A 13,229-nucleotide genomic window follows, 5' to 3' on the forward strand; every position below is an offset into this window, starting at 1 on the left:
CTACATTTTATTTTCTAAACTGTTGCAGTTAGAAACACATACAAGATTAAAGACTGTGTCTGGTAGTGCGCACACAAAAAAATGTCCCTCTATTATATCTTGTGATACTTTGTTGTTAAACTGGGAAGTGTATATGAAAGCAAAATTTCAAAGTGGTTATAGTATTTCAGCAAATATTTGTTTGCGGACTTGGATATTTCTGAGTGAGTGCTCAGATGCTGACATTATGAAATGTGCTTATTTTGTAAGCATGTCAAGTGGCTATGCTGATTTTAATAAAACTACCTGCAAAGATTTGGGTGTTGATTTGGGTGATAGCCTCCTAAATAAATAGAACCACAAAGACATCAGTCATCAATATTCCTTAAGAGAACTCAACAGAAAATAATCAACAGCAAAAAGTGGATTCAGCATTGTAGCTATAAAATTGATGGCAGATGAGTCTGATATTAACTAGGCAGATTTATATACTCAGAACATACTCACACCCAGCATAGACACTTGCCACTTCACTGATATGCACTAATTGAATCCATACTGAATCCACACATCAGACTCATTTGCAGACTATATAAGCTAGATATTGCACAATGGTATACTGTGCTTAAATAATAATATTGTTATAACTCCTCCTGTTGGAAAACAGATATAACAGCTCTGGAAAAAAAGAAAATCTTCTTATTTTTTTTTCTTATTTCTCCTCCAGTTTCCATAATTGAGAGGTTTACAGATGCGATACACAGTGATGAATAGCCGTTAGGTCTGAATGCCCAAAATCTTGTTAGGAAGACGAGTAAAAGGAGAAGGAGAAGGCTGCATGAAGGGAATGTTTAAAGGGGAGACAGACTTACACCTCACAAAATAGTACAGCGTGTCTGCATGGTACAAAACCTATTGTGGGCTATCATGTCCCTTCAATGCATTGCACTGTGACAGTTCTCCCACTAGTCTGCTCCCATCGGAACATTTTGTTCTTTATTTTTCCTCTTCGTTTTAAATCTTCAAAGAAATGAAAATTAATTTTCACAATGACGTATGTCCATTGAATCTGCTAGAGCTCTAATCTGGAGCTGATCATATGTGCAAACATCATGGGGTGAAATCAGCTTATACATATAAATCGTTTCTTTTGTCCAATTCAGACAAATATTTGTCAGAGCTATACTCTATATCTGCTCACCTTGTGAATGGCATTGCTGATATTGACATGATCTGTTTCGCTTAAATTAGATATTTCCAGCATTACTATGGTGACGGTGTGGTATGTTGCAACCATAGTAACAGACCTGCAATTCATGTGTATTTCATTGATTCATTCCATAAAGAAAAGGATCAAAAGTTATACAGCCACAGCAACAGAAGAAAGCAGGAGTGTTTTTTTTTATGCAAATGGCCGACACAAAGAAACGTTTGAAATGCAAAACTCAGATTCATTAATCGAATTATTCCTAGTGCGGGAGCCGGAGAGCAACAGAGGCCCTTATGCAGGCATGCAGCAACCTTTCAGACACCAGCCACTGCCTTTTTGGACACTTTATAAAACAATGAGTGTCTGAGTCAGGCCCCGCTGTAGGGAGCAGATTGCTAGCACGAATCAATGCAGGAGAGACGACAGTCATGAATTTCTATTAATCCCATAGAGTGATACATTGAGTGCAGAAAAATGACATTGTGTTTTGACTTCCCCCAATTCTATGGCGATATACTAAGGTCATGTGATTTCAGTTTTCACACAAACACCGTAGAAATAGTTTGATAACCCATGATGTGAAGGCTATCCCAAAACTATATTATACTCAGCAACACTTTACAGAAATAGGAATTTATGACGAAGTGCATTTAAAGCGAGGCAGTTTGCATTTCTGTGCATACGTTGCAGTTGGTACTGATGTACTGCGTGGGAAAGAAATATTCTCCTAAAGATTGTGGTGCACAAATGCTCCCAATACAGGAAAATATATGTATGCATTAATTTAGGAAAGGTTCTGTGTAAACATCCACACCTCAGGAGTCAGGAGTTTGGTCATACAAACCTCCATGCTATCCTGCTAGGTAGTATTAACTTTTAGCTACCATTTGATGAACAGATAAAAGGATAAAAGGGTTGCCCAACAAGAAGGCCCACTCTGGAGCACCGAGAATGAAGAGGGCCAGAATCTGCCACTCTTTGCATTCAACATGTGCAGTAAGAGAGGATCAAATGCAATGGTGCCAGATCTTGACTGACTAATTAACCAATTACTTGTCCTAATTGCCATCTTTTGGAGAGAGGTTAAGCAGAGGGATCAGGGCCTCCCGGTGTGCTACTACTGCTGCCGCCGCTGGCCGGCCTCCACCGTGTCATCCATCCCGGGGCCTAATCGAGTTATCATATCAACAAATCTCTCATCAGGGGCCCACGCCTGACACTTGCAGAAAGAGAGGACAAATTTCTAGCAGCAGGACGTTGGTGCTCGCCTGCCAGGCGGAGTGAGAGGTACCTGTAACCCCCCTGGTCAAGCAGGCCCTCACTGCCCCGCTGAGATGACGCTCATGCAGGGGTGACGTCGCGGCGCCCTCTCCCCTGCTTTCCAAGGAGCACCAGGAGGGGGTTGGAAGCTGAGTGGAGGCCTGGAGAAAAGGCATTATCTACCAGCATTCACAATGGCCGGAGCCATGCAGAGCTGGGAAAGGACCCCCTGTGGCCCGGAGAGGGGCGACGGGGTCAGAGTTTTAGGGCCCAGAGTTGTGCACGTCCGCGGAGGTTAATGTACGGGTAATCAGGGGTCAGAGGGGAAGCCTTTCGCAGCTGTACATCATTGGTGACAGTTGCCATTGCTGCCAATTGTCACAGAGCGCTTTATGTTTTTTTCCCAAAGCGGGCTTACACAGCATTAGTTTTACTACTCTGAGACATCTGTGTCCCAAAGCGTGTCTATGGGCTGCCTGATATATTTCCCCTGGCTCTGTCTCCAGATCAGTCTTATGTGCCATCTTCATGAATGGAAAGAAAAATAATCAAACTATTAAAATATGTTTGTCCGTCTGTTGTGTACTGTGGCTTCCCTGAACCACAGTTGTGATATTAGGCAGACTTTTTGCAGACTTTTTACATATAATATAAGCAAAGGAAACTGTTCATACTATATGTTTATTGAACTGAATGACTTTGAACTCAGACACATGATTCCAGTGAGTAAGTAAGTGTGCTTGGCCCACATGGCAGGCGTTATATTTCGCTGGCTCTCAGCAGTTGAAGGGACTCCTTGTTTTTGTTTCCCTCGCTGACAATGCATGTTGGGCATGAGGCAATGAATTCCCTGAGGGTAGAGAGGGTGTCAAGATAAGAAGATGGAAGAGGGATCTGGCTTCCAGCACATTCAATGTTTGACTTGCTCTTTCACCAGTCCACAGACTCATGCGGTCTCCTTCTCTCACACACGCACAGACACAGACAAACACATACACACAGAGATAGAATAGGAGAAGGGCCCATATATGAGCACAGACCACTATTCTTCATCCCGTATCAACAGTGATATTATCTGCAGCTGAATGGTGCTCAGACAGGGCCTGTGCTCTCTGGATTTTCTCTGGTGCTTACAAGCGATAATTGCATTTCACCCTCTTTCCAGACGCACCACCTGCGTGGAATTAGCCTGTATGCTCTGCTAACCCAATGTTAACAGCCTCCTTTATGCCATGTTGACTTGTTTTGATGAAGCTTGGAGCCCCAGCCCTTTCTCCAGAGCCGCTGGAGGAGGGAGAGGGCAGGTATGGGGCAGCGCGGTCGGGGGCCACCGAGAGGAGGATGACCCCTCCTGACACGTCCTTGGAGAAGGGAAAGAGCCCCAGTGTGTGGCCGATTCAGGCTAGATGAGGCACGGCGTGACTGCCTGCTGCTCCCCCAACAATGAGGCCCGTTCCCTGGGTCGCCGGCAGCAGAAAGACCCCCTGGAGCTCTGCTGGCTGTCCGGAGCCCTTTCAGCGGGACTCTACCCAGTCACAGCCGGGCAAACGATGAAGGGAGGGAGAGTTAAGAAAAGAGGGGAGAACACAATCATAAAAAAAGAGATGCAAGAGGAACAATGGGCTTTAGAGCACATCTTAACCCGTCACAAGCAATGTCAACATCTGTGGCTCCCGCTTTTTTCTGAGAATAGAAACTGTGTCGTGTGAGAGAGAAAAAAAAAGAAAAGGGTCCTCTTTGCACAGCCACACTCAAAGGGCTACAGTGTCTGCTTTTAGGGGGGATTTTTTTTCAAGGAGTCTTGGCCCTGCTTTCTCAAGAACTGTTGAACCACACAGACATGCCCACCGCTGACTTTGTCTGACTGAAGAGGGTTTGTGCAAGGGAAGAGTGTGTGTGTGTGGGGGGGTGGTTGGTGTGAGTGTAAGGCTCTCTTCAGCTCACACACCCACACGGCCAGGAGAAGACAGAGATTATTGTAACACACACGCGGTGGGAGGACTGGAGGTACAGCAACACTGTAGAAGGAGTGAGGTTGACTTAGCCCCGGGGTAGTGGGCCGTGGGCCGTGTGTGTGTGTGTGTGTGTGTGTGTGTGTATATGCGTGTGTGTGTGTGTGTGTGTGTGTATGGGGGGAAAGGAGTATGAAGGCCACACACAAGCCCAGACGCGTAGGAGGGGACTCTCAGGGGGTGTCTGGGAGAGACATTGTTGCAGCCTTTTTTTCCCCACTTCCCTTTCTTTCCTCCCTCCCGCCACGTCCCTCTCCTCTCCTCTCCTCTCTTCTCCTCTTCTCTTCTCATGTGTGTGGTGACTACCACCAGCAGGATGTGCGGTGCTCGGCACAGAAAGACATGCCTTCTTCACTCCTGTGCCACACTGGAAAGGATCACTGAGGACTGTTCTGCTTCATTGTTTGTTCTGCCTCCCAGTTTCTCAGTAGCTTCCAGGCCTAACTTCCAGCACTGAGGGTATCCAGGTGGCAACTATTAATGCTGTTTTGCTTGAAGAGGCATATGACAGGACAGTGAACAATGATCATGGTGATGAACAAGATAATGCTGATGATGTGGGCAGAATTGCATATCTAGCACGTTAAATGGGACTGTGCCAAAAGATGTTTATCTTATGGCTGAACCAAACATGGGCAGTTTAACTGATCTCAATTTGTTTGGCTCACAAAAAAATTGAGAAAATAAAGAAAAAAAGGTTATCTCAGAAATATGCAAATTTTCCATGTCTCCATTTAAATAGTATACAGAAGTCATGTCCTGGGTTTCATAATATTGTACATCTCTATGTCAGATAATGTTACGCAAAGGCAGTCAAAACTACACGAACAGGAGATTGTTCTGATATTTGTCATCATTTGCAGGGCAACAAGACATGCATTGTACTGACATGTGTATAGACATTTAGATAGAACATGACTGTGTTTGAAGGGTGATAGGTCGTAGGGCTGTGATATCGGATGAATGAGGGGTAGGCAACTTGGAGTAAAGAACAACTTTCTTTTTACCTAATCTTTCACGCTATCTTTGCCAGACGAGGATCTAGACCGATGGGAGGCTTGTGCAAATTGTATTCCCGTTACCAAGACAAACCACTCAAAAAGCATGAATGCCTTGTAAAAAAAAACACAGCTCGTCCCAGCATTAGCTCCCCAAGAGCACTCTGGTCGCCGCCGTAGCTCTGGCGCCCTTTTGCGTGCCAGTGAACCGGGCGGTAATGTTCATTACCCTGCTCCAAGTAGGAGGACGGGCCGCACCTTTGTTCCCAGGAGGCCGACAACACCGGAATTAGAGATGGCTGACCTGAAGCCAATGTTGGGTGTCTAAGAGATTTGCAGGTTGGAGAAAGAAGCACTGGTGGGGCAGTTGTGCTAGTAATCTCTTGTATTACCGGCCCCATGGTGCACCTCATTTCCACTTCTCTTTTGGGGGATAACTAGGGATATAAGCTCCTTATCACTGAATTACAATTATTGGAGGGGAATCATGGCCGTCCAGAGAGAGGGGGTGACTGGCTCGGGCGATGGTACACCAGCTCTGAGAGGCAACCACTCTTGATGAAGTGGCCGTAATACGCATATAATCAATGTTTCATTGAACATCACCCGTTTTTCATTACAGAGTTACTCACGGTGGCTTTCCCTCTCTAGCATGGTGGTTCAGAGGAGTAAAAACTGGACCAAGTTAATCCTTTTCTCAATGCAGCACCACACCGCCCCATTCAGTTACACAAAGAATTCAAGGCCCTGTGCACTCCAACAGAAAACAACTGAAAACAAGCCCCTCTTGAATGCTAGTGTAGAAGATCTGGATGCAAGGAGTGAAGAGAAATTATTTGTGTTACAAAAGAGCAAACTTAGGTGGTCAAAATTGAACAAAGAGATTGCAGAGAAAGTGAGCTTTGGTCTCAGACAGTGAGACATTTATGGGGCACAAGAAACCAAACACGCAGTTCTACCACTCATGGCATCTCACTTGTTTTGTTTTTTTCCCCCTTTTTTTCTTTGTCCTTTTTTCTTTTCCCAACTTGTTGCCTAACCATGTGTTCACACTGCCTGCTACGGGCTTGAAACCAAGCCACAAAACAAGTTATTTCTGGGAGTTTTAATGAGGCTGGGTGCACTGGCTACAGTTTGCACCTGGGCCAGCTGTGAGCTCCAAGGCAACAGACTCATAAGGCCCGGTTATAGCCTTGCTGGCGGGCACGTTCCTTGCTCTGCGTAAATCCCAAATGAAGCTGCTAAAATCATTTAACAGGATCCTGATAATTGGCCTTGTACATAAAGCGTGCTAAAATGCTGAAAAAAAGACAAACTGACTCACTGTCTCTCTTCTCTCACCACCCCCCCCCCCCCCCCCCCCCCTCCCTAGCACTTGACACATGGCAAATGATCCGCCACAAGAGTTTGACGAAGAAAAGACTCCACTTATCAAGTTCAGAATCAACACGGGAGAGGCGTGCTTGCTCTTAGCATCTAGAGGTGGTAATAGTGCCGCTGAGAAGAAATGTTGCAGCATGGCTGCGTAGACTACTCCACAATAACTTGTTTGTGTAAGATTAGTGTGAAAGGCTGTAGATGTGTGTGTGTGTGATAGAGACAGAGGGTGTGTGTGATCTGTATGCTTGTAATGGTGAGATGGGGACAACTGGTGTGTTTTTGTATGTGTTGTCAGGAGAAACAAGCAGTTGTATTATAAGGCCTCCGTACACAGAGCCAAGTTAACAGCTCATTAATACCAATTCATTATGCAGCACTCTTTCCTGGCTCCACATGCCCTGTGTCTGCTTAGGAGGCAGAGCAGGCCTTTCTGAAGAGAGGGGAAGAGTGAAACGGGAGTGGAAGCTCCAAGTTAGTTGTCTGTGTGTGTGTGTGTGTGTGTGTGTGTGTGTGTGTGTGTGTGTGTGTGTGTGTGTGTGTGTGCGCTTTTGTTTGGTGAAGAAAAACACAAGGAATTAATACTGCAGCTCTTTCTAGGTGTTTTAACTGCTTTTTCACTAGAAGAGAGAGCTCCATGTGTGTGTTATTTTTGGATATGGTCCATAAATAAGGACAGCAGTGGATGTACATTTTTAATGTTTTTCATTAGGTTAGGTTTAATTTTTTCGTTGTTTCATTCTTAATAATTCTTAATATCTTCATAATTATCATTTATATTTATATCTGTATTTTATTAAATCTAAAAGGGTTTATAATTGACATTGTGATTGAAAATTGAAAAATAGACTGCACTTGTCATTCCCACTCTATTTATAAAGGCATATAATTCTCTTTGGACACATCTTTTTGTAAACACAATGGTGAATGATGACAAACGGTTCTTCCGTCAATTTGCAGTAGGTCTTGGCAACAACAAAGAGGATATTCCAATTACTTGGCATGAAAACTCTACCCTGAATGCCAACTTCAAATAATTCTTGAAGAGCGTATTTTATGAGGTAGAAAACAATTTGGAGGAATCTGCGAAGGCCTACCTTTTGGAAAGGGCCATGGATGGTGACGACGCAGTGGATCATTATAGCTGGATGGATTGGATTTATTTTCTAATCTGTTCCCAAAATCGCAGAGAATAGAAAACCTATAAACCCTATTTTCCGTCAAGGGCCTTTAAAGTGTTGCTGTTGGTGAGCAGCTCTGACAAAAGAAAATTGGCACATGCAGCTCTCGCCATTCAAACATCAATACACGGCAGCGATGTGGGGCCAGGGCTATCGTTTGATCAAAATTCTCAATAAACTACAAAGTTAGCTATGTTTTGATGTCCAACTAGGGTATGTGTGTGTGTGTGTGTGTGTGTGTGTGTGTGTGTGTGTGTATGTGTGTGCATGTTTGTGTGTGTGTGTGTGTGTGTGTGTGTGTGTGTGTGTGTGTGTGTGTGTGTGTGTGTGTGTGTGTGTGTGTGTGTGTGTGTGTGTGTGTGTTTGTGTTTTAATTCTATATCTCCTTTCTGCCTTAATTACAATACGTCAGCGCCATAATAGGATTGTCAACCACCAAAGAGTGACAGCTTAAAAGAAATGCTTTCCAGTTGAAATGTGCCTTTCAGGCCTGATTTTCCAGGGCTTTTTTGCTTCACTTTTAAGCTCAATCCAATTCAGCCACCCTTTCAGTGTAACTGGGATACAAATCCATGCCATTGCAGCTATCAGAGACCTTGAATAAGCATGAAAAAGCTGCATTACATCTTCCTCATTTTTCTTCTTTTTTTTTTCAAGCCGAGGACCTTCTTTTGGCTTCTCCCTGGGCAGGCCATCACCGCAGTATGGCCCACTTTGGCCTGCCAAGTGTCTCTGTTGGCCAGGATTTCTTATAGGAGAGTGAGGAAACCGTGGGCTACACAATGCTAGCAGCACATCCTGCTCAGGGCTGCTCCTCCATCTTATCACAGAAAGACCATTGTCATGCCAACGCCTGCCAACGAGCCTACCCCAGGCCAGGCCTTAAAAAAAACAACAACGCAGCACAGGCAAATAAACCGGTGAGGTGATTTTCAGTTAGCCAGTGTGTCTGCTTCCCTGTGCCAGCCATGGGTATTTTTTCCCCCTGCCTGTTTCTAAGGGTGGTTTTCTTTTTAGCCACACTATCTCCATACACGAATTGATCGTGGCGATATCCATCCCAGCCGAAGGGCTACTTCCAGCAGCTGCCTTGGCTCAGGGGAGGAGAACATCTGAAGTCACGCTCACACCACCCGCACCATCCACTCTCCTGTAGGCTTCTCCCGAAAAAAGACTCCTTTGCAACCACCTCCACCAAATTTTCCCTTCCCCTTTTGTCAGAGGGAGGAAAATCACATTGAAGCGCCTCCTTAAGAAACCTGGAAGATCATCAGAGAGAGAGAGAGAGAGAGAGGGAGGGAGGAAGGGGAGACAAAAGAAGCAGACACTGATGTGCAGTGTGGGCAATGCTCTGGCTCCTGCCCCATGGCCTGTGGCCGTGTCTTGTTGAAGACTGCTTCATTAGCAAGTGTGTGAAGGTGAGCACAGTTCCTCTAGAGAACTACCAAATATAAAAAAAGCAGACTATATTAAATGTGTTAATTTGGTGGGACTGCACTGAAATATATACTGAACACTCAATCTTCTTTATGGGCCAGTCAAATATGAAACGAATATAAAGGAAAAATTAAATTAAAGTTTATTCTATTCAGCCCAAAAGGTGCAGCGGCCTACTGGGAAAGTGCCCGGTATGCCAGATGGCCAGTCCACCCCCCTGGGTTCCACATGAGGTAGACTCAAAGGCAGAAGTCAAAACTTTGGGGGGAAATGTTGGCTCATGCTGAAGCGATAAAAGAGCGGCGCTGCAGTGTGTGCGGATGGCACCCGTGGGACTTGGGAAATGGAGTCCTAACAGCTCATTGAACCCGCAGCCCTCCACAAGCCCCTGATAAGACAGGACGGAGAGCGCCTCTCTCTTCCTGACAGCTCTGACGTGCAACTGAAAAGGGAAACTCGTTAACGGTAATCACAGTTTACAAGGCCACATTTGGTGGCTAATGGAAACCAGTCCAGGAGACCGCGGAGCCGCTCCATATAAGTCTGGCCTCTCGCGTCGCAAGCCTTGTCATTCACCTATATCACCTAGCTGCCCTTCCATTAGGGGTCTGCGGCAGCTCTCAACATATAAACCCAACCCCCCACTAAGGCGGTGGAAGGCGGGCCCACTAGCTAAACTAGCTTTCTGAGGCTAACTTGATCTTATGAGAAAACAGACTGACATTTCAGGTGCATGAAATGTATAGGGCCACGCGAGCACTCACCTTGTCAAACACTTAACAATAAGAACCCTACACTTTCTCTCCCCTCCATTCTCTGAACACCTTTAGGTAAAACGGATTTGATAAGGGCCCCTAGGAGGTGATTGAAAAGCCCTCCGCTTTGTTTGAATATGTGAGTATGAGTATGTTAACATCCTAACAGAACGGAAAACTACATGGATTAATACATTTAAATTAATTGTAAAAGGAGAAAGGGAAAGAATAGAGTGAGTGGTTAAAAAAGAGAGAGAATGAGACAGTGAGAGGGTTGGTGTACTAAAGAGCACCCAAGCCCTGCAGCACTAACCTTAGCCTCGTATTTAAGTATGGCATCCGCCTCTTCTCTCTTCACTGCCTCTGGTCATGCAATAAATACATTTTCAATTACAGGGGTGAGCAGAGGGAGGAGAAGAGAGGAGGAGCACGAGGAACAGGGAGCATGCTGGAGGGGCCTCTGATGAGAGGGGAAAAAGACAGGATGACTTCCCAAGTATGGATCCCAGACAAGCCACACATGGCTTCTCCATCCAGACCCCCAGCACGCACGCAAGACTTAACCCCCCCTCCCACCCCACCACCCCCTACCCCTCCGCCCTCTCTCCGTCACCCCGTCATTTACGGGCCACACGGTCCCAAGAACCGCCGGCTCGCTTTGATGGAACACCTGCAGTGAAACAGTATCTTTATGATTCCACGCTGAAACCGGACCTAAGCTGGGAGCAGGACCTGGCTCATGGAGACAGGCAGAGGAGTGTGTGTGCGTGCGTGTGTGTGTGTTTGTGTGTTCATGTGTGTCTGTGCATGTGTGTGTGCCTGTGTGTCTGCTTGTGTGGCTGTAGTATGTGAGTATTTGTTTCACAAAAAGAGATTTTTGAAACACAGTTGAAAGACATAACCTATTTGATAACATGTTTTTTTGTCTGTTGTGTATGTGTGAAAGCATGTATTTGTTTGCGTGTTTGTCTGAAGGTGTGTGTGTGCTTGTGTGTTTTAGGGGGGTTCTCAAGCAGCCAGACAAGCCATCCTGAAGTCTTTGAAGATTATTATGGGTGGCGGTAGTCATGCCGGCATGAGGGGCTAATTTAACACTTACGTCAACTTCCCCTTGGCTGTAACTATGATATGAGGGTGTGCTGTGCTGCTCTGCTCTGGGCTGGGCTGCACTGCTCAGGAGAGTGATTCAACAGCCTGAGCCTTTCACTTGTCCCTCCCGGCACGACCTTTCCCATCTGTAAGATCTCAGACCAAACCAGATCACATGCTGCCACCTCACATCTGATGCCAGCCAGCCTGAAAAAAGACAGCTGATAGCTGAACATGACCTGAACTCTGAGAGAGAGAGAGAGACAGAGAGACAGAGAGAGAGAGAGAGAGAGAGAGAGTAAATGTCCCCAGTACATGGCAGTAGCAAACAAAATAATTAAGATGTAGACAATTTGAAAACACGCCGACAAAAAATAATAGAAAAACTCTGTTTTTCTCAGCTGTCAGAATGTATGACTAAGAATACATGTCATACAGATTTCCTTCTGTAATTACAAAAACTTGAGGGTATTTAAAAGTGAACTTGAGGGTACTGTTTTTAAAAGGGATGTATGTTCAGTGACTTCAAATATGTTTTCATCATTTTTCTGATAGATATTCCAAGGTTAATGATTTCCTTTCCTTTCCTTTGCAGTGTATTTTATTCAGTTAAAACGTACCTACTCAGTTTAAAGCTAACCAGGGAAATACGTTTTCATGTGGACACCCCGAGGACTGTCAGTTACAGAGAGAAAAACAAAACGATAATGAAACCATGACAACACAGTATGTCATTTTCAGCTCTAAGACTGTGGTAGGCATACAGCTTTATGATCAGCCTGAGCCAATGTCGAGAGTTCAGCAGAAACATTGTTTGAGTCTGTGGGCTTATTGAGCACAGAGCGAATCAACGAAACCCGAAGCTTTTATGTGTGGATAACCCGGGGTCAAGGACTCCATTATTAGTAGCGGGACCGGCTTCATAATTGCCTAAATTGGTGGAAAAGGCTCTGCATTCCTCAAGAGGCAGAACCCCATGTTTGTGTCTGCAAGGTCGTCAACGGACGCTCTGATCCTGAGGTGACTCTAAAGAGATTCTGCTGCATTGGAATGTCACCCCTAATATGTTCTCACCACCTCTGAAGAAAAGACATGCTGTGTGGGAGAGCAGGGTGAAGGTCAGGCTGGTGGCTCTGGCTGGTGGAGGTGGCAGGACCAAAACCAGCCATACATCTATGAAGATCTCAAGTAGGCAGTGGTCCTAATTATCAGGTACAAGGTGAATGCTACTCTGGGGTACTAGTCTACTCACTGATATAATTACTACTAACTACTCACTCAATTGATATAATTGATGACAACACACAGAGCCACTGTGACCCAAATACAAATACTCTGACAAGAACGATTTGTTAAATGCAAAAATTACAAATCAAGTCACAATGAATTGGTGCTGGAGATTGAGCAGTGTGACGACATAAGCCACAAATGGTTTCTGTGAGGGTTTGCATGAGGACAAGGGGAAGGAGCCGTCATCAGCCTCTCTAATGAGAAGCACACTCCCTGTCATTTCCACCGAACCCGCCAGAAATCCCCTCCGATCTCTGCCTGTTTCATGCATGCCTGGCAGGAGCGCTAGTCGGCGCTCCAGCCAGCAGGGGAAGGCTGGAACAGGGGCTGGGTGAGGGGGAGTCTCAGGGCCCAGTCGAAGTCTCGTGGCGTCTCTGCACTAAAGCTCCGGTTTCATACATCCGAGTGTCCTTCTCGCATCTCACCTGGACCTCATGCAGATGGCAGACATGAATAGGGGAGAGTTTGCTGTCCAATGGATGTTTGAGAAGGAGACTGTGATGATGACACTTTGTGAAATTGTCAAGTTGTGAACAGGGAAAAGCACTTTGGAATCCTCTGATTTTTCACAACTGCAACCCACAGGAGAAAAACAGTAGTTGTTTGTAATGAGGTTGGATGCTGACAGAATTGGTAGTAAA

Source organism: Sprattus sprattus, assembly GCF_963457725.1.
Source record: "Sprattus sprattus genome assembly, chromosome: 2".
Taxonomy (NCBI): Eukaryota; Metazoa; Chordata; class Actinopteri; order Clupeiformes; family Clupeidae; genus Sprattus; species Sprattus sprattus.